We start from the raw sequence: 19,523 nt of genomic DNA, 5'->3' as shown, positions 1-19,523 counted from the left end.
CTGTCTTATTTTCGGGGAAACAGGGTAGTCAGAGCATGGGGAATTTGGAGGATGTCAGAGCTAAGATGATGGTTGGGCATCAGTATCTTGACATCCATACAGAGGGCCAGAATGTCAGCTGGTATAAATCTCTGTAGATTTAGTATCTGGCTCAGAACTGATGAATCTACACTGACATGGGAGATGATAAAAATGCCCCTCCCGCCCCCCCCACCCAAATATACTTCACAGCATTTCCTTCCAATTTTCATACAGATTTCAAAATGTTCGAAATGTTCTGACCAGCTCTACACAGTATACCATGATCTGGGTTCTTAGACATCCATGTTCCTTTCCAGTGTTTCTTGATGCATGAAGCATTGTATTTCAGTACAGATTACACTGCTTTTGGGGCATTCCTGCAAAATATCATCGGTTTAGTTTCTTGCCTCTTATCTTACACTATTTCTTTGCTACAGCATATTTGTTGATCCCATAACTATTTAATATTCGAGACCACCTACGGTGCATCATGCCTTCCAGCACTTGCAGCTTTCCAAAAAATGCATTCACTGGTTTACCAACACTGAATAAAAGCATATTGTGTCTGAATGAACACTTCTGTTCTTCCTCCAACACATCTTCTATTCTTCCTCTACCTAAATTCATCATCTGGTTCCCAGCACAGTCATATTTGACTGACTTTTTTGAAAAAGCAGCATCCACAAGCAGGAGAAAGAAAGATCTGCCTTATTTTTTTCCTCTCTGTTGGTCATGGGTGTAAATACCCTGGGCCTAATCCTCAGCTGGTGTAAATTGATATAAACAATTGATATAGACTTCAGTGGAGATATGTTGCTTTATACAAGCTGAGAACCTAGACCACTTTTAAAATTTGCTTTCGCAGTCACCCTCTCAGTTAGTTTTTCCCTTATGTGGCTTCTATCTTCAGTTAAGGAGAGTTCTAGAAAGTTTGACATCATTCACTTTTGAAGTGGACATCATTGGCTCATTTCTGCTATGGGCTATATGTTATAGCAGAGCTTCAAATTGTCCAGAGTCTCACCATTTACCAAGATATTTCTTTTCTCATGATCTACATCAACATTGGAGTCTGGAGAGGGTGGAGATGGGATGTCAAGTAGTTTAGGCTCATGTGTAAAATGTATCTTCTCAAAACTCTCCTTTCTATATATATTTAGGAAGATCTATTTATGTACTTCCTAGAATGCTTACCACTTTATGTTACAGGCCCCAGTTCAGTAACGGCTGTACATACTTCTACAAGATACGAATCTGGAAGCAGCCAGTGATAATTTGGGGTTGTTGTGGCAGACCAGGTATGTTTTCTTGATGAATTGTGTGTGTATTGCTGTAACTACAAATGTAAAGGCATCATAAGCAGGATAGTTGAGCAGGGGAATGGGTGTGTTTGTGTTTGTTCTTATCGCTGAAAAAGATCTGTAAGATGAGGGTAGCTTGAAAGATTCAACAACATAAACCAACTCTAAAATACCTCTAGGGCTCTTGAATCTGTTACACTACCTGATCAGAACCAGCCCAGGCCTCACAAAAGGGGAAACAAAAAATAAAATGAAGGCTAAAAATAAGTCTACTTTGAGAAAGAAATCTATATAATTATTATTTGCATGGAAAGAGCATCTATTCTAGAGACATCAACCAGTTTGGGTCCCAATATCATAGAAGTGTAGGACTGGAAGGGACCTCAATAGGTCATGTAGTCCAGTCCCCTGCACTCAAGGGGTAGGAAAGTTCCCAAGTAGAAAAGAGTCAGCCTGTGTCAGCAATTTCTCTGGTCTCCTGGATGCAAAGGCGGCTCCAGGCACCAGCGCAGCAAGCGTGTGCCTGGGACGGCAAGCCGCAGGGGGCAGCCTGCTGGTCGCTATGAGGGCGGCAAGCAGGCGGCTTTTGGCGGCATGCCTGCGGGAGGTCCGCTGGTCCCACGGCTTCGGTGGCAATTCGGCGGCGGGAACGCCAATGGTGCAGCACCGGCAGACCTCCCGCAGGCATGCTGCCGAATCCGCGTAACCAGCGGACCGCGCACAGGCGTGCCACTGAAAGCCGCCTGCCTGTCGTGCTTGAGGTGGCAAAAAACATAGAGCCGCCCCTGCCTGGATGGTGTGATCAGGTCACAAACAACAAAGATAATGGACACAGTGAACCATAAAATCTGGGATTTCAAAGGAACCAGAGGCTATGGCTACACTAGACAGTTTACAGCGGCTGTAAGCTCTCTAATGTAGCTGCTCTAAGCTGCCAGGAGAGAGCTTTCCTGTACTCCAGCCCCCGCGAGCGGCTGTAGGTATGTTGGTGGGAGAAGCACTCCTGCAACATAGCGTTGCCAATACCAGCACTTAAGTTGGCAAACGTTATGTCGCTCAGCGGGGAGGGAGGGTGGCTAATTCACGCCCCTGAGTGACATAACTTATGTTGACTTCAGCTGTAGTGTCGCCATAGTCTAAGGTATTTAAGTACCAAATCCTGTCCAATCTTACTGAACTTTAAATTAGGACTGGTCAGAAAATGTATGTTTGTTTTTTTTCTAATGGAAAATTTAGATGAAAATAAAAGGGGGGGCGGGAGTTTTGCTTTCATTGAACTTTTCAGTGGAAAAGTTCAACTTTTTGTTGAAAAAAGTAAAACTACAGAAAACCAAAAAAAAAACACCCTTTGTTTTCAGCTGAAAATGTTGAGCTTTTGGTTTTCCAACCCCCCCTCCACTCCCAAAAATAAAATGTTCAAGGAAAGCAAACCGTTTCCATATAACCCCAATTTTTTGTCGGAAAAAAGTGTGGATGGAAAATTTGACAAGCCCTAATGTAGGTGCCCAAGTTCTCATGGGTTATTTTGAAGTTCCCAGCCATAGTAAAACAAAAAAACAACCCCCCCACCCCAACAAACAAAAAAAAAGTTCCCATCTTGGAAAGAGCCTCTGAGGGCCTGTTCCAAAACCCAGCAAGTCGGACTGTTTCCATTGACTTCAGTGGGCTTGTATCACAGCTGAAGAGCTTTCTGCCTTAAAGATTTCTGAAAGGGATTAATTTCCTCCAAACAATTAAAATGGGCACACATTCATTTCTTCCATCTTTGTTTCTGGAATTGTGTTTTCAGTTTTTGTGTGTCTCTTTTTCCCTCCTATCTATTTGTGGCAGAGAAACAGTTAGTGACTCACTGCCCCTTGCTTTTTCTGTGGCCAGTTCTTGCGTTGTCCAATATATTTCTCTTTACTATTTCCTGTGGGGTGGGTTTTTTTGTTTTGTTTCATTCTTCCTCCCCACATTCATCTTTCTGGCAGCTCTTTCCTTTAACCACATTTCTTTCCAATGCAGCTCGGTATCCCCCTCCTAGCTTTCCTGTGTCACTGCGTCCGGTATCTTTGTTGTTTGTGACCCTGTCACACCCTCCGGGAGACCAGAGAGATTGCTGACACAGGCTGACTCTTTCCTACCTGGGATCTGTTGTCTCTTGGCAATGGGTGTCTGTCAAGATAAGCATTTGTACATTACTGTTGGTACCATGGTGTCAATAGAACTGAGCATGTTCCCAATTTTTAGTAAAACATTGTTTGAGGAGGAAAAAGGCAGCTGTTCACTTTAAAGTTTTTATCAGCCAACACACTGATTGATCCTGAGTTAAACTCCCAAACACTTTAAATGTCACTGTCTGGTTTTGTTCTGGATTCATTTCTGTCTGCATGCTATAGGTTGCTGACAGTATGAGTCTATTGAGTTTTAAACAAACCCATGTTGTCTGTATGCTAGATAAATACAAGAATGTACCTTCAGCTCAGTATTTGGCACAGTATTAACCATACTAGCTGGTTTATTTACTACACACAAATTATAACATGAGTCAGAAGAGCAGATGACAAGTGCTGCAGTTGCTGTGCTGCAAGAAGGATTAGAACACTGTAATGGCAGGCTGCAGTCTATCCCACTGTACTCTAATTAATGCATTTTATTCCAACTCTTAGCATAGTCTGGCTGTTGGGTTTATGAGATCATTGTAGCTTCTTAATGAAGGTTCATAACAAATCATGTCTCCTCTTTTTGATTTAATAAATATCCGTGTCTGATGGCAGACTGGCAAGTTTAAACCTTTCACCCTCATCAAGTTTCCAAGGGTTAAGGAGGGAAATCAGCTGTCTGTGTCAGTATATAAATAGCTTGTTAAGGGGGAATTGTTGATTCTTTACTGAGAGGGCCCGTTTCAAATGTTTTCCTGATTAAAAAGGAGAGCACATCACAGTACTTGAACCGTCACCTGGGATACCAGTCGGCTAAGATTCCTGACTCCGACCACTAGCAAAGCAAATGCAATGCATGTTTTCAAGGTAAAGAATAGAAACTAGGAAGTCTCTTCGAGCACCCTCCATCCAATCATATCTGGATGGGGGGAGGCCGTCACCTGTCTCCATGTCTATGCCCTCTTACTGGGTCTATCCAGAGCTCACTTAATCCAATTGCATTTTTAATGTACTGTATATGTTGGTGTAATATGGTATCTCACTCTTAGCTATTTTTGCTCCCCAAGGCTTCAACACTAGTTTGAGAGAGAGAGACTCTTTATCAATTAGGGGTAAAATTCAGCCATGATGTGCAAGTTGCATGTGAGTCAGTGAATGTAAGGTAATCTAAGGAACAGCCTTGAAAAGTTATAGGAAAAGCAACTACCAGGCAGGCTTGAGAAATGGAGGTAAAATAACCCTCCCCCCTACTTCAGCTTCACTTTCTTACACCATCTGCTCTTCAATGACTAAGTTACAACATCTTACTCCGTTGGCCTCCATTACACACACTGAGGGACCAGGTCCTGATCACTCATGTCAAATGGGAGTTTTGCTATTGATTTCACTAGGAACAGGTTCAGACTGTTCAACTCCTTTACCCACATGTGTGACTTACTGATGATTAACTTTCACCACCTCCCACATCACCTTTGAATTTGACCATAAGTCTCTATTGCCTCATAAAACTGACAGTGTTTTGAGTTCCTAAAGGCCAACTGTGGCTGCAAATAAAACGTATGCTATTTCTTTCTTATCTATTGGCCAAAGTAACCTACTGCAACACATGATTTTCTAGATGACATTTAACAGAGCTAACCTTTTCAGTCCTACTCTCCAAATCAGCTGCAGGAATAAAGGGCATACAGCCCTCTCATATTTTTGTTCCAAAGTACACATAAAATAACCAGAGTATTTTAACATTTTACCTCCAGCATTAGCCAATATTAAAAAAAAATATCTTGGCCACCACAGACCCAGCAGAAATAGGTCAGTTTACATGTAAAAACATTGGAAAGTAATGTTTGGAGACTGCTCTTTGTAACATGAACACATCAAACACATTTCGCAATTTTAAAAAATGGTATCACTGGAGAATGTTAGCTTCACAGATGTGTTTATTTAGGTGACCTTCTATTTCATCTGTGAGTAAAGGCTACAGCATGAGAAAAGGGTACAAACATCTTTAGTATTCTTGCCTAACTAGCTTCAGTCTTCCTTTGATATAAGAATTGGGTGAATCTTCTGCATCAAATGAGAAGTGACCCAAACATTCATCCAAAGTTTGAACCACACTAAAAGCCTTGATTTACATTTTTGTTCTTATTTAATACATAAAAACAAAACTCATGCACAGGTTCTGGGCCAGATTCTCTCCTGCAATGCATCCCATTTGTGCCACTCTGAATATATGACCAGAAAAGAACAAAAAAAACATCAGATCTCCCCAGGTGGAGATTTCTCCAGTTCCTATGCTACATAACCCGTCATAAGCTCCCAACATAAGGAATATGGCCCAAGCACTACTTTGCACTCTTGCCAGTCTTCACTGTGATAATGGATCCTTGGGGCAATAGCTGGCTTTTTTATCTTAGAGAAGCCCCCAACTGTTCTAAATTACTCCAGTGCTGTTTACAAGCCCTAGAACAAAAGGGCCTCTAACTGGCTTCATTGGGCTGCCTTTCCCCACTTGACAATAGACACAGCTTAGAATCTAGCCCCCTGTTTTCAGCCAAGATTAGAAATGTAAGTACCAAAATTCATTGTGAGCTTCTCTTCCAGCACTACTTGTAGTAAAAGTCAAAGTTTCATGATACTTCCAACCCAAACAAATTAGGTCAAGCATCTGCATCCAGTTCTGTATCCGCTGCTGCACCATCAAACCTACTTGGTTTAAACCATCGCTGTATAGAGTGCTAAAAATTGTACCATCTCTTCATGATTGTTATTGACTCTCTCTCCTTTTTTTTTTTTTTTGAGTCAGATCATAATATAATAACTGGAATTGCTATCCTCACCTGCTTGTAGACCATGAAGACATGAAAAGGATTCTCACTAATTTATATTGCCAAGTGGGAATATGATGGAAGAAAACAGCTAAAGTGTGTAGGTGTTTTTTTTTTTTATACTACTTATTTGATTTAGTTCAAGTTCCCATGTTCACAATGTTGGGTTTGGATAGTTCATTTCAATTTCATTTTAAATAAATCTGAACTAATAAAATAATCAGGGTAACCTATGTCAGTTGAGGGTTGAACTTTGAATGCAAAGAACTGAAGTTCCATCATGGAGTAGTTCCTCATCTTGGCCCTAAACCAAAGCCCACTGAAATCAAAGGGTGCCCATCCTGGGACTTCAGTTGTCTTCAAGATCCATCCCCTTGACTTTAAGTCTAACACTCATTTGTTCTACTTCTAACACAGGATGGATCCATGTTGGCAAAAAGGCGGACATTCCTGAAGGATATGCAATTTTCCTAGTGCCTGTGACCCTTTGGTTTGCACTCTCAATCTCGCTTGTTTGGTGGTTTGAATTTGCCTAAACTTCATTTTTTTTTTTAATAAAACCTTAAAAGAAAATTCTTGCCTGAGGTCAATTCTTTGCTGGCTTAGAGAAGGACTCACAAGCTATTTCATGACAATACGCTCTTTTGTTCAGAGCATTGACTCTTTTGCTAGCAGCTTCTAAAGTATACACCCAGAGTGGGGGAAGAAAAATAGGGCTGTGCCAACATAAAAAGTCATGAGTGGCAACAAGTTCTACCAAGTTTACACAGCTATAATTCTAGAAGAATTTTTCTAATGTGAGCCATCATCCTCATTATATGAGGCTGACATTTTAATTGCGTATGGTCTGTGATTCAAGCACTACCTATAATTGGCATTTCTTGATTGTTGTGGCTTGGAACCATAAAGCCTAGATTTTTAGCCAACAGGATGGGAAAAGGGACTCCTGTGAGGAGCCTTCATTAAGCACTTCCCAGTAAGGTTAGGAACTGTAGCCATGGGAGAAGCTAATTCAGTTTTCCCAGTTCAAATATGCCAAGAGAAGAGATCATTTTTTAACATAATTGCTGTCTTGAAGAGTGAGAGAGAGGGTTCCTTGCAGCCCCCTAAATTGTTATTTCTGGTATGTGTTACTGCTTCTTATAGCATATATATATATATATATATATATATATTTTTTTTACCCTGTAAATCTGGAGTTGAATTGTATGCAGACGGCCATTACCAATGATTGTCGTCATAGGCCCATAGCAAGGTAACCACAAAGGAAGTGGAATGAGACCGAAACAGGGCAGGAATGAGAATAAAAATACATTAGTTCCTCCAGGGTGTCTTGAAGCAAAATAATACATGTCCATCACACTAGATCCTCATTATATCACCATCCTTTGGAGCCAAGCATTTTGCATGTTAGAGGGTGTAGTTAATGAGGATAATTTTAATAAGGTTTAATTTAGTTGGAGCCAAAGTCTTAGTAGCCTTTGTGTTAAAACAAAGAAATGGGGTAACCACTAGAAGTCTTAGTGGAGCCTCACAGTTTGTCATACAGTTTTAGTTTAGTAGTTTATTATAGCTTTACCATTTGCCTCCATACAGTTAAATGTTAGTCTGCAATGTTATTGCAAACTTTGCTTCACAGGAGCTATAATTTGATAGTGAACATGGGCTCCATGCTACAACTTTAAAGTGGGACATGCAAGGTTCAAACTCCAATATGGCGTGGGGTTCTTTTCCCTGCAATTTTTTGGGGAATTTCTGAGTCATGAAAGGGCAAAAAACCCCTGCAGCCAAAAGCTACCTTCACCAATGGAAAACCAATCCTAGATAGAAATGTTAAGATGCTGTCAGTATAAAATGACATTGTAATGAAATCTAACTGTCCAAAAATAGTTGACAGTGTCACTTTAAAAGTATCTTTGCTTTTCAAAGTGAAGCTAATTTTGCAAGTCATTAGGCTCCAATCTAGCAAAGCTCTTCAGTGTGTGCGTAACTTGAAGCATGTGCTTTGCTGAACTGGGGCCTTAGTCTATAACATAGCATAACGTGTTTCAATCTTTTAAAGGGGAAAATTCCTGCAAGCATGGAAAATCCCAAATTAACTTTAAAGCCATTAAGAATGGCACTTGGTTGTTATATTTCAATGCTACAGAGGTGATACAGCAAACTTGTCCCAAAGTAAAGCTTTTAAACATGGTGACCCTGCATCCCAGGTATGATCCGTCAGCTCCCTGAAAGGTCAGCCCAGGGACTGCTTTAAGCAGTAGGCTGATGATTATGAGACAAATTTGCAATCCACTGCAATAATGCCAACTGTAAAAGTTCAAAAATCATGAGTCAGACCCTCCAATCCAAATAATAAGATGTAAAAAAGAAAACATAATTAAATCCATGGGCTTTTTGGGTGTTTTTGGTTTACCTTCTGATTTTGAACTTCTTACCCACAACAGCACCAACTTCTTCCACTTCAGCTACAGGAGTAGCTAGTGGGATGGGGGTAAGTGTGTTTCCCTAAGTGGACTAGCACATACAGGGTCATTTACAAACATGTAATATTTTGTAGGAGAATAATACATAATCTTTATGGGCACTGTTACAAAGGAGCTGTGACAAGTAATAGCAGAATTTAGTCTGCTTTAGAACCATAGCTTGTGATGTCATAAATCATCTTAAGGATAGTTTTGTGGTTGTCATAGACCTCTTCTATTCCTGGCTGTGCCAAAGACTTCTTGTATGATACTGGACAAACCACAAAGGCCAGTGTTTTCCAAAGTGGCTTCTGCTTTTGTGCACCTCATTTTTTTTGTGTGTGCCTGAATTTAGATGTAACACATGATTCTTCAGAATTGTTTGAGTTCATATGGCTTCTATTAATGTCAATGCAACCTCCTTGTGATTGGTATGCCTTAAAATCTGCATTTAGGTGTCTAAATTTTACAACACAAAAAATGGAGAACTCAAAATTAGAGGTCTATTTGGAAAATATTGACCCTCATCTTTTAAATTCAGATAAAACCTACCTTAAAAAGTCACCATGAGGCTTAATGTATTCATAATTGTAAAGTGCTTTGGGAATCTCAGCTATACGGATTAATAATTTTGATACTCTAGGATATATTTGAAGTGATGTTTGACATGTATACACAACATTCAGCTAACCATTTAGAATTTGTGTGCATGTTTCCTGCATGACACTCTGAAAATGTTCCTCTTGTACTCATCTTTGCACTATATGAACAGCTTGCTGTATATTGTGTTTGGAAAAAAGGTGATATCCTCATACAGACCTCAGATTATGAAGGGTTGACAAGCAGAGGTAGCCTTGCAGTCACTAGGTCAGAAAAAAAAAGATAGGATCTCTCAGAATCATAGTCCAGGATGGGTTGTAGATCACTGATGATGTGTTGGAGAGGTTTAAGCTGAGGACTGTAGGTGATGGCCAGTGGAGTTCTGTTGGTTTCTTTTTTGGGCCTGTCTTGTAGCAGGAGGCTTCTGGGTACACGTCTGGCTCTGTTGATTTGTTTCTTTATTTCCTTGTGTGGGTATCGTAGTTTTGAGAATGCTTGGTGAAGATCTTGTAGGTGTTGGTCTCTGTCTGTGGGGTTGGAGCAGATGCGATTATACCTCAGTGCTTGGCTGTAGACGATGGATCGTGTGGTGTGACCGGGGTGGAAGCTGGAGGCATGAAGGTAGGCGTAGCAGTCGGTGGGTTTTAGGTATAGGGTGGTGTTAATGTGGCCATCGCTTATTTGTACGGTGGTGTCTAGGAAGTGGACCTCCCGTGTAGATTGGTCCGTGTAGATTGCCCATCCTGGACAATGATTCCTCACTTTCACAGACCTTGGGAGGCAGGCCAGTCCTCGCCCACAGACAACCCACCAACCTTAAGCATATTTTCACCAGCAACCACGCACCGCACCATAACAACTCTAACTCAGGAACCAACCCATGCAACAAACCTCGATGCCAACTCTGCCCACATATCTACACCAGCAACACCATCACAGGACCTAACCAGATCAGCTACTACATCACCAGCTCATTCACCTGCACGTCCACCAATGTTATATATGCCATCATATGCCAGCAATGCCCCTCTGCTATGTACATTGGCCAAACTGGACAGTCACTACGCAAGAGGATAAATGGACACAAATCAGATATCAGGAATGGCAATATACAAAAACCTGTAGGAGAACACTTCAACCTCCCTGGCCACACAATAGCAGATGTAAAGGTAGCCATCTTACAGCAAAAAAACTTCAGGACCAGACTCCAAAGAGAAACTGCTGAGCTCCAGTTCATTTGCAAATTTGACACCATCAGATCAGGATTAAACAAAGACTGTGAATGGCTATCCAACTACAGAAACAGTTTCTCCTCCCTTGGTGTTCACACCTCAACTGCTAGCAGAGCACCTCACCCTCCCTGATTGAACTAACCTCGTTATCTCCATACTGATTTATACCTGCCTCTGGAGATTTCCATTACTGAAGAAGTGAGGTTCTTACCCATGAAAGCTTATGCTCCCAATACTTCTGTTAGTCTTAAAGGTGCCACAGGACCCTCTGTTGCTTTTTACAGATTCAGACTAACATGGCTACCCCTCTGATACTTGTCAGGAGACCTGGTTACCCTTCCACAGCAAAGTGGATTAAGAGAACTAGTAGAGAAATCCAAGTGGGGAAAAAAAGGATAATAAAATGTGTGCTGGAAATAGAAAATAAGATTACAGGCAATGTTCTGGAAGTGAGCTGGTCTTTACACTGAAGAAAATAAAGCAGATCCACAAACATCAAATGCTTTTTCTGAACAGTTCTCAGATTTTGACCATTATAATATCATTAGTTAAGCATGTCATGAGATCTAAACGGACAGGGTTAAGTTCTGGTTTTTGAGATGTATGTGGAACTCCCTTTGACTTCAGTGAGATCTGCACCTCCCGTACATACTTGTTCATAAGCCGAATGTTTTTAGTAAAGAAGGGAAGCACCAGAGAAGGGGGTCGGCTTATGAACGGGTATAGAGAGGGAGAGGTGGGACACAGCCTCTCCCCCCCAACAGAGGGAGCAAGGAGAGGCAGCACAGCCAGCAGAGCCAGAAGGGAAGAGGCGGGGCCAGAGTCTCTCTGCTTCTGGCCATGCTGCGGCCGCACCGCCTGGTCTGGCCCACCGGAGCGGGCTGTGGCTGCACTGCCCAGCCTGCCAGAGCAGCACCAGCCAGGCCAGAGACATCCTCCCCAGATAAGGTGGGAAGGGATGGGATGGGGAGAATGTGGGGATCCTGGGCTAGGGGTGGGGTCATGTGTGGGGTGGTCACAGGGGTTACTCCCAGCTTCCCCCCCCCCAAAATTTCCCCACCAGCTGCTGTCCCAGCCAGTCAGGGTAAGCAGCTGGCGTGCTGGGACACTTTGTTTACTTAGGTTTACCTCCGTGCCTGTGGATGCTCGAGGTAAACAAACCATCTCAGCCCACCAGCGGCTTATCCTGATGGCTCTGGAGCCAAAGTTTGCTGACCCCTGAATTATAGGGTTAGCTTATGAATGGGTTGTAAAAAATTTCCATTTTTACTTATCCGTCTTGGGAAGGGGGTCGGCTTATAAATGAACCAGCTTGATCGAGTATATACAGTATATACCTGAGGGTAGGATGTGAATCTGAAAGGATATTATAGTATTACTTTATTAGTAATAGCCAGAACCAGAACCCTGGATTGGAACAAATCAAATGCTGTACTATAGTGATTCATTGGTTCAGAGCTGATTCAGAGGAAAGACCGCTAGCTACTGAAATGCCACGAATACCACTTCCTGCAGCACCATGGTTTATCCTTGGAGGTCCCCAAACCAAGTACTGTCCAACATTGGAGGTCTGATGAGATCACCACCAGAAGTGGAATAGCTTTATGCTTAGGGGATGTTTCTCCTTTAGAAGAAAATAGAAAAATCACTGGAAAGTGTTGTCCTGTTTTACCAGTCTAATTATCAATATATTTTTTCTCCTAAACAAGCAGGAGAGGATTTCCTAGTCTTTGTTTTTAAATCTGATCCCCTGTCTCTTAATGAACTTTATTTTTCCGTTTCAGTTTATCATGGATTAAGGCAAAACAGCAACAGAGTCATCTGAGATTACTCAGTTTACTCATACAAATCATTCTTGTGTAATAGATCAAGGCGGCTGACTAGAGACAAGTTAATGGAGGGGGAAAAAAAGTCATTTGTTGACAAACATTTCAGTTAACATGTGGAAAGTGTATGCTTAGTCATCCCAGTCTACAGCTCCCAGTGGTCAGTTTGAGGATGGGGTGGGGGGGAATAGCGGTGAAATTAATCATACTGACGCCTCTTTGTCTGATATTTTTTGGCATACTGTGGAAAGTTAGCTACAGTGAGATTTGGCAAGAAGTTCTGATTTTTAAGGAAATTAGTGTTTTGTGAAGTATCATCTTTTAGCTGGTCATTAATCTTTGGCATGTATCATAGTTACATATTAAAACTTCTAATTAAAATATTCGTTTGTCACCCAAAAGCAGTTACAAAATCTGACAAGGAAGAAATCAAGTTACAGACAGCACTTCCAATGCAGGCTGTGAAAGACTGGATTGAGAGCCAAACATGGGACTGATCAGGCCTACGTATAGACACCCAAGATATGTATTAAATGTAGTTTGATGAAAACATTCCCTGGTGCATGTCTTTCCTTTCACTATCATCGGGGTAAGTCGACCTAAGCTAGGTTGACTCCAGCTACGTTATTCAAGTAGCTGGAGTAGTGTAACTTAGGTTGAATTACCCAGTACTGAAGACAAGTCCTCAGACTGAACCAGATCATGCCTCTGGTTGCCTGAGGTATTTTTGTCCTGGTTGCAAGGCTAACTGCTCCTCTGTCCCCTTCTTGGTTTCTATGTACATGCCCCAAGGTGTCAGACCTTGTGTTACAGTACCCAGTGTTTCAACGGTTCTTACCCAATGGGTTTGACTGATTTTGGACACCTTCTGTTCCTCCTTTTGGAAGACTGCGACCTAGTTCAGAGTGACAGAACAGCCTTCTCAAAACTAAAGTACTTTTGATTTTTCGGTAAGGACAAAGCATATAGAGAAAAAGGATTTTAAAACAATAAATAGTCTTCACATATGTCTACCTTACCTAAAGCATCACCAGCCCTTGATGGTAATATAGGCATGCCTAACTTCTTCAGACACCCCAGTGGGTGCTGCTGTCTGTCTGGTTCCCTGGACAACTCCCCCTTCTTGAGAGAGTGTTCCATTTTAAAGTGCTATAATCCTTTTGATTTTCTGGTTCTCAGACTTTTTCATGTCCCGTCATTGTCTTTTAACAATCCTCAAGTGTTTGCATTATTATTTTTGAATTATTCTTTTACTTTCCTGATTGTTTTCCCCAACAGACTGCTATTAAACTAAATCAATATATTCATACAGTAAACATCCCAATAACCAGGTCAGTATAAGAACAGCCATACTGGATCAGACCTGTCTTGGACCTAACCTCATGAACTTATCTAATTTTTTGTACCCAGTTATACTTTTGGCCTTTTCAATATCCCACAGCAATGAGTTCCACGAGTTGACTGCATTGGGTGAAGTACTTCCATTGGTTTGTTTTAAACCTGCTGCCTATTCATTTCATTGGGTGACCCCTAGTTCATGTGTTATGTTTCTCCACACCATTCATGATTTTTAGACCTTTTAGTTGTCTCTTTTTCCAAGCGGAAAAGTCCCAGTCTTTTTAATCTCTCCTCATATGGAAGCTGTTCCATACCCTTAATCATTTTTGTTGCCTTTCTCTATTCTTTTTCCAATTCTAATATATCTTTTTTGAGATGGGACATACTGCATGCAGTATTCAAGGTGTGGCATTGTGATATTTTCTATCTTACTATCTATTCTTTCCTCATAGTTCCTAACATTCTGTTAGTCTTTTTGATGCTGCTGCACATTGAGTGGATGTTTTCAGAGAACTAACCACAATGATTCCAAGATCTCTTTCTTGAGTGGTAACAGCTAATTTAGAGCCCATCATTTTGTCTGTATAGCTGGGATTATGTTTTCCAATGTGCATTACTTTGCATTTATCAACATTGCCATTTTGTTGCCCAGACACCCAGTTTTGTGAGATCTTTGTAACTCTTCACAGTCTGCTTTGGACTTAACTATCTTGAATAATTTTGTATTGTCTGCAAATTTTTCTACCTCCCTGTAACCCCCTTTTCCAGATCATTTATATACAGTAATAATGAATTATTACAAAGTAGCTTCAGTTCTGTCAGTGTTCACCTCACACTTTCCAGATTTGGTGTGTTCTCTCAGTGCTGGAAAACATCTTTGCAAATATTAATATCTCATTGAACTTTCCAAGAAACTTGCTGCAGTTAAAATAGAGTAGCTGCCTTTAAAAATCTTCTTGTATTTATTGTTTTTCCCTATTATTAGAGGAGACGATTAGAGCTAGGTGAATATCTGATGTTTTTGGTTCAATGGCAGTTCTGAAAAACTGAAAAAAAAATTGGTTCAACCCAAACAACAAATGAGAATTCTGGAAAAAAATTGCCAAATTGAAAAAGGTCAACAAAAATTCACTTTGGGTTGAATGAAATGTTTAGTTTAGTTTCTGTCACTTTTAAAAATAAAAGCAAAGGAAATGAAAGGCTAGATCACACAATGGCTTGAGGAGAAGAGTCCCTTATAACTTTTATCCCAGTGGTTAGACTATTCCCCTGGGATGTGGGTTCAATTCCCCCCTTGGTTTGATGAAAAACAGGGATTTTAACTTGGGTTGCCTCAGATTTGATTCTGGGATTTGAACTTGGGTTGTACAAGAGGACCCTAGTCAGTGGTCTATGGCATAGTCTAGGGCAGGGCTCTCTGAGTCGCTCCTGTGGAGTCTATTCCACTGTGAATAAATACTCATTGGCATAAGGACATGAACTTGGGTCTCCAACCTCCCAGGTGTTGTATTAATTTAGATGGAATAAATGGGCCAAAGGTATAAAAATAACCCAATCACATAAAAGGGTGTTAAACACGTCCAGGGTTTGATATACAGTGTGCTTAGTACCATGGCAAACACACCATTAAAAACAGTTTTAACCTTTTATTAAAGATAAAGAAAAGAAGGGAAAACAGTTAAAGCATTTGAAATGGAAAGTGTTAATGAAACTTTCATTTCAACAGTGTCCCTTGTTCCCTTTCCCTTTAGTGGATATAGGTTTAGAAGGAAAAGCTCCCTCACCCCTTGTTTGACATTCTCTTTGATGGTATCAAAGATGGCAATGCCTGTCCTTTTAGGGAAAAGGGAAGAAGTTAGTAGAGATGGACTGGAGCTGTTGTATGTCAGTTCTATCCTGTTTTATTCCAGGTAGGGGTTGGAGCTGGGAGAGGCAGCAATGTGGTTTGGTCTCTTTCTCTGGCCCAGTCTGGACAGGACATCTTTCAGGATGATGAAAGCCCAGGGTCCCAGGAGATGGCAGGAGTGGCAGCCATAATGGTGAAGCTTGCTCCTGTCAGCAGTTTTTCTCCCAAAAGTCTCTTTCTTTAAGGACCCACCAAGGGACTGGTGGGCACAATAGCCCATCCCCTCGTTATTTTATCTCCCAGTTAAGTCTCGATGAAGCTCTCCTGGAGGTAATTGGAAAGCCGTTGCATGAGGTTCCTGGGGAGAGCGGCCTTATTGGGTCCTCCGAAGTACGACACGTTGCTGCGCCACGAGACTATCAAGTACTCGGGAATCATTGCTCTGCACAGCAGGGGGGCATACGGCCCTGGTCTTTGGAGGCTTTCCCGGAGCATTCTCTCTCTCTCGCTCTCAGAGATCCTCATCAGGGTGATGTCGCCCATGGTGACCTGCTTTGAATTAGGTAGGGGAATGTTAGTGTTGGGACTGCTTGACCATTCCTTTACAGAACTGTAACCGCTGGTTTGCAGCCATGCGGTGGAGGCGGAAGAGGGGCAGCCAAAAGGGATCGTTCCCGGGGACAGCCGCGAGGGGGTGGGACAGGGGCAGAGTTCCCGCTTGCCGGATTGCTGGCAGCAGGGACTGACATTGCTTTAAATGTGAAATGAGGCCAGTGGTAATATAAAAGTTTTAAACTGCCACAGGTCTACGGCTTACCATGTCTGCCTGCAACAGAAATTCCGTTGTGCTGCCCCGCTTCTCAAATGTGCTGTGCAAGACCCCAGGCACTGAATGCGAAGGCCGAGAATTCGACCTTGTGCTGAGTGCGCATGTGATAGGTGTTGTGCATGGTCTTGTTCACAGAGAAAGACTATGTTCTTTGTTCACAACTACATTTATCTTTCTGAGGAATTCACTCCCTTTTTCCCATTTCCACAGCCCCATCTGCGACTGTCTCACAACCTAGCCTGGCATCACACTCCCAGAGGGTAGCACGGATTAGGCATAGGAAGAAGAGGACACGGGAGGACATGTTCTCGGAGCTTATGGCCTGTTCCCAAGCCCAGGCAGCACAGCAGACCCAGTGGCGGGAGAACTTGACCCAAATGCACCAAGCAAACATGGATCGGGAGGAGAGGTGGCGGCAGGAAGACCAGTAGGCGACTCAAACGCTGCTTGGACTACTGAGGGAGCAAACAGACACGCTCCGGCGCCTTGTGGATGTTCTGCAGGAACGGAGGCAGGAGGACAGAGCCCCGCTGCAGTCCATCTCTAACCGCCCTCCCCCGCCACCAAGTCCCATACCCAGCTCACCCAAAGTGCAAAGAAGGAGAGGCGGCAGAGTCCGTGCTAACTCTCACTCCACCCCTGCAGAGAGCTCGAGTAGCAGAAGGCTCTCATTCCCCCAAATTTGAAAAGTTCTTTCCTTCCCGCCTGACACAAGCCCCCGTCCAAGTTTCACCTCCCAGTTCCATGTGTAGTTGATAATAAAAAATATGTTTCTGTTAACTACTGTTTCAATCATGTTCTTTTGGAGGAGGAGGGGAAAGGGGGTTGGTAATTGGACAGGACAGTCACCTTTGGCAGGGTACATAGGCGGGGGCAGGCACAGCAGCAGGGCACATAGACAGTGCAGTGATGCAGTGACTAGTTACCCTGGTTAGTCTGGGAGGTGGTTTTCATGTTATGTGGTGGGGGGTGGGTTGCTCTGTGACTTTGTGGCGGGGGAGGGCAGTTACAGATCTTAAGCGGCGGTCCTTATGCAGGATCACAGAGCCACGCAGCAGGGGATCTGTAACCGTCCTCCCCCTGCCACAAAGTCACATAGCCCCCCCATACACACAGTCCTGATCAGGAGGGGTGACAGGCTCCGTTGAAACAACCATCCCACCGCAGCGGAGCCTGTCAATCCTTGAGTTTAGAAGCTTCATTCGCGTCACTACACTACACCCGCTCCGCACCACAGTCTGTGTCCCAGTTTTAAAAAATTCCTGCGAAAACAGTAGTAAAGAAAACTGTGTGCATTAACAAAGTAGAACTATTTTTATTTCGACACGTGTGTTGGAGGGGGGGTGAAGGGGGTATGTAACTGGATAGGATAGTCAACATTAACTGGGTAAAGAAACGGGGGCAGGTTCAGCTTCTCTGTACACAAACTTTAAAGTCACAGGTTACCCTGCTCACTCAGGAACTTTGCTTTCAAAGCCTCCCGGATGCACAGCGCTTCCCGCTGGTCTCTTCTAATCGCCCGGCTGTCTGGCTATTTTCCTCAACCTCCCACCCCGCCATAAAGGTCTCCCCCTTGCTCTCCCCGAGATTGTGGATCACACAGCAAGCTGCTATAACAATGGGGATATTGGTTTCGCTGAGATCACAGCGAGTCAGTAAGCTTCTCCATCTCCCCTTGAGACGGCCAAAAGCACACTCCACCACCATTCTGCACTTGCTCAGCCGGTAGTTGAAGAGTTCTTTTTCAGTGTCCAGGGCGCCAGTATAGGGCTTCATGAGCCATGGCATTAGCGGGTAGGCTGGGTCCCCGAGGATGACTATAGGCATCTCTACATCCCCAACAGTTATTTTGTGGTCCGGGAAGTAAATACCTTGTTGCAGCCGTCTAAACAGACCAGAGTTCCTGAAAACACGAGCGTCATGAACCTTGCCCGGCCATCCCACGTAGATGTTGGTAAAACGTCCCCTGTGGTCCACCAGTGCTTGCAGCACCATGGAAAAGTAGCCCTTTCGGTTAATGTACTGGCTGGCCTGGTGGTCCGGTGCCAGGATAGGGATGTGAGTTCCATCTATGGCCCCACCGCAGTTTGGGAATCCCATCGCTGCGAAGCCATCTATGATCGCCTCCACGTTTCCCAGGGTCACTACCTTTGGCAGCAGTACATCAACGATTGCCTTCGCTACTTGCATCACAACAACCCCCACGGTAGATTTGCCCACCCCAAACTGGTTCGCGACTGACCGGTAGCTGTCTGGCGTTGCAAGTTTCCAGAGGGCTATGGCCACTCGCTTCTGGACACTCAGTGCAGCTCGCAACCGGGTGTCATTGCGCTTCAGGGCAGGGGACAGCAACTCACGAAGTTCCAGGAAAGTTCCCTTCCGCATGCGAAAGTTTCGCAGCCACTGGGATTCATCCCAGACCTGCAGCACTATGCGGTCCCACCACTCAGTGCTTGTTTCCCGTGCCCAGAATCGCCGTTCCACGGCATCAACATGACCCATTGCCACCATGATGTCCTCGGCACTGGGTCCCGTTCTTTCTGAGAGGTCTGTGCTACTCTCAGACTTCAGGCCATCACCGCGGTGCCGTAGCCTCCTCGCCTGACTTTTCTGCATCTGCCTCAGGGAAACCTGTATGATAAGCTGCGAGGCGTTGAGAGCGGCCACAACTGCAGCGATGGTCGCAGTGTGCTCCATGCTCGCAGTGCTGTGGCGTCCGCGCTGTCAATGACTGGAAAAGTGCGCGAACTGATTTCCCGCCGGCGCTTTCAGGGAGGGAGGGAGGGCGGGAGTGATGGACGGATGACGACAGTTACCCAAAAGGACCCTCGACACATTTTGTTACCCAAAGGCATTGCCGGCTACACCCAGAATTCCAATGGGCAGAGGGGACTGCAGGAACTGTGGGATAGCTGACCACAGTGCACCGCTTCGAATGTCGACGCTTTCACCGTTAGTGTGGACTCACAAAGTCGAATTACTGTCGTTAGTGTGGACACACAAGTTCGACTTTGCAATATCGATTCCAAAAATTCGATGCAAGTAAAATCGAACTACTCTCGTAGTGTAGACAAGGCCTAAGGTAAATTTGTAGCC

This window comes from Malaclemys terrapin, chromosome 2 (genome assembly GCF_027887155.1).
Source record: "Malaclemys terrapin pileata isolate rMalTer1 chromosome 2, rMalTer1.hap1, whole genome shotgun sequence".
NCBI lineage: Eukaryota > Metazoa > Chordata > Testudines > Emydidae > Malaclemys > Malaclemys terrapin.
Note: the sequence above shows the minus strand (reverse complement) of the source record.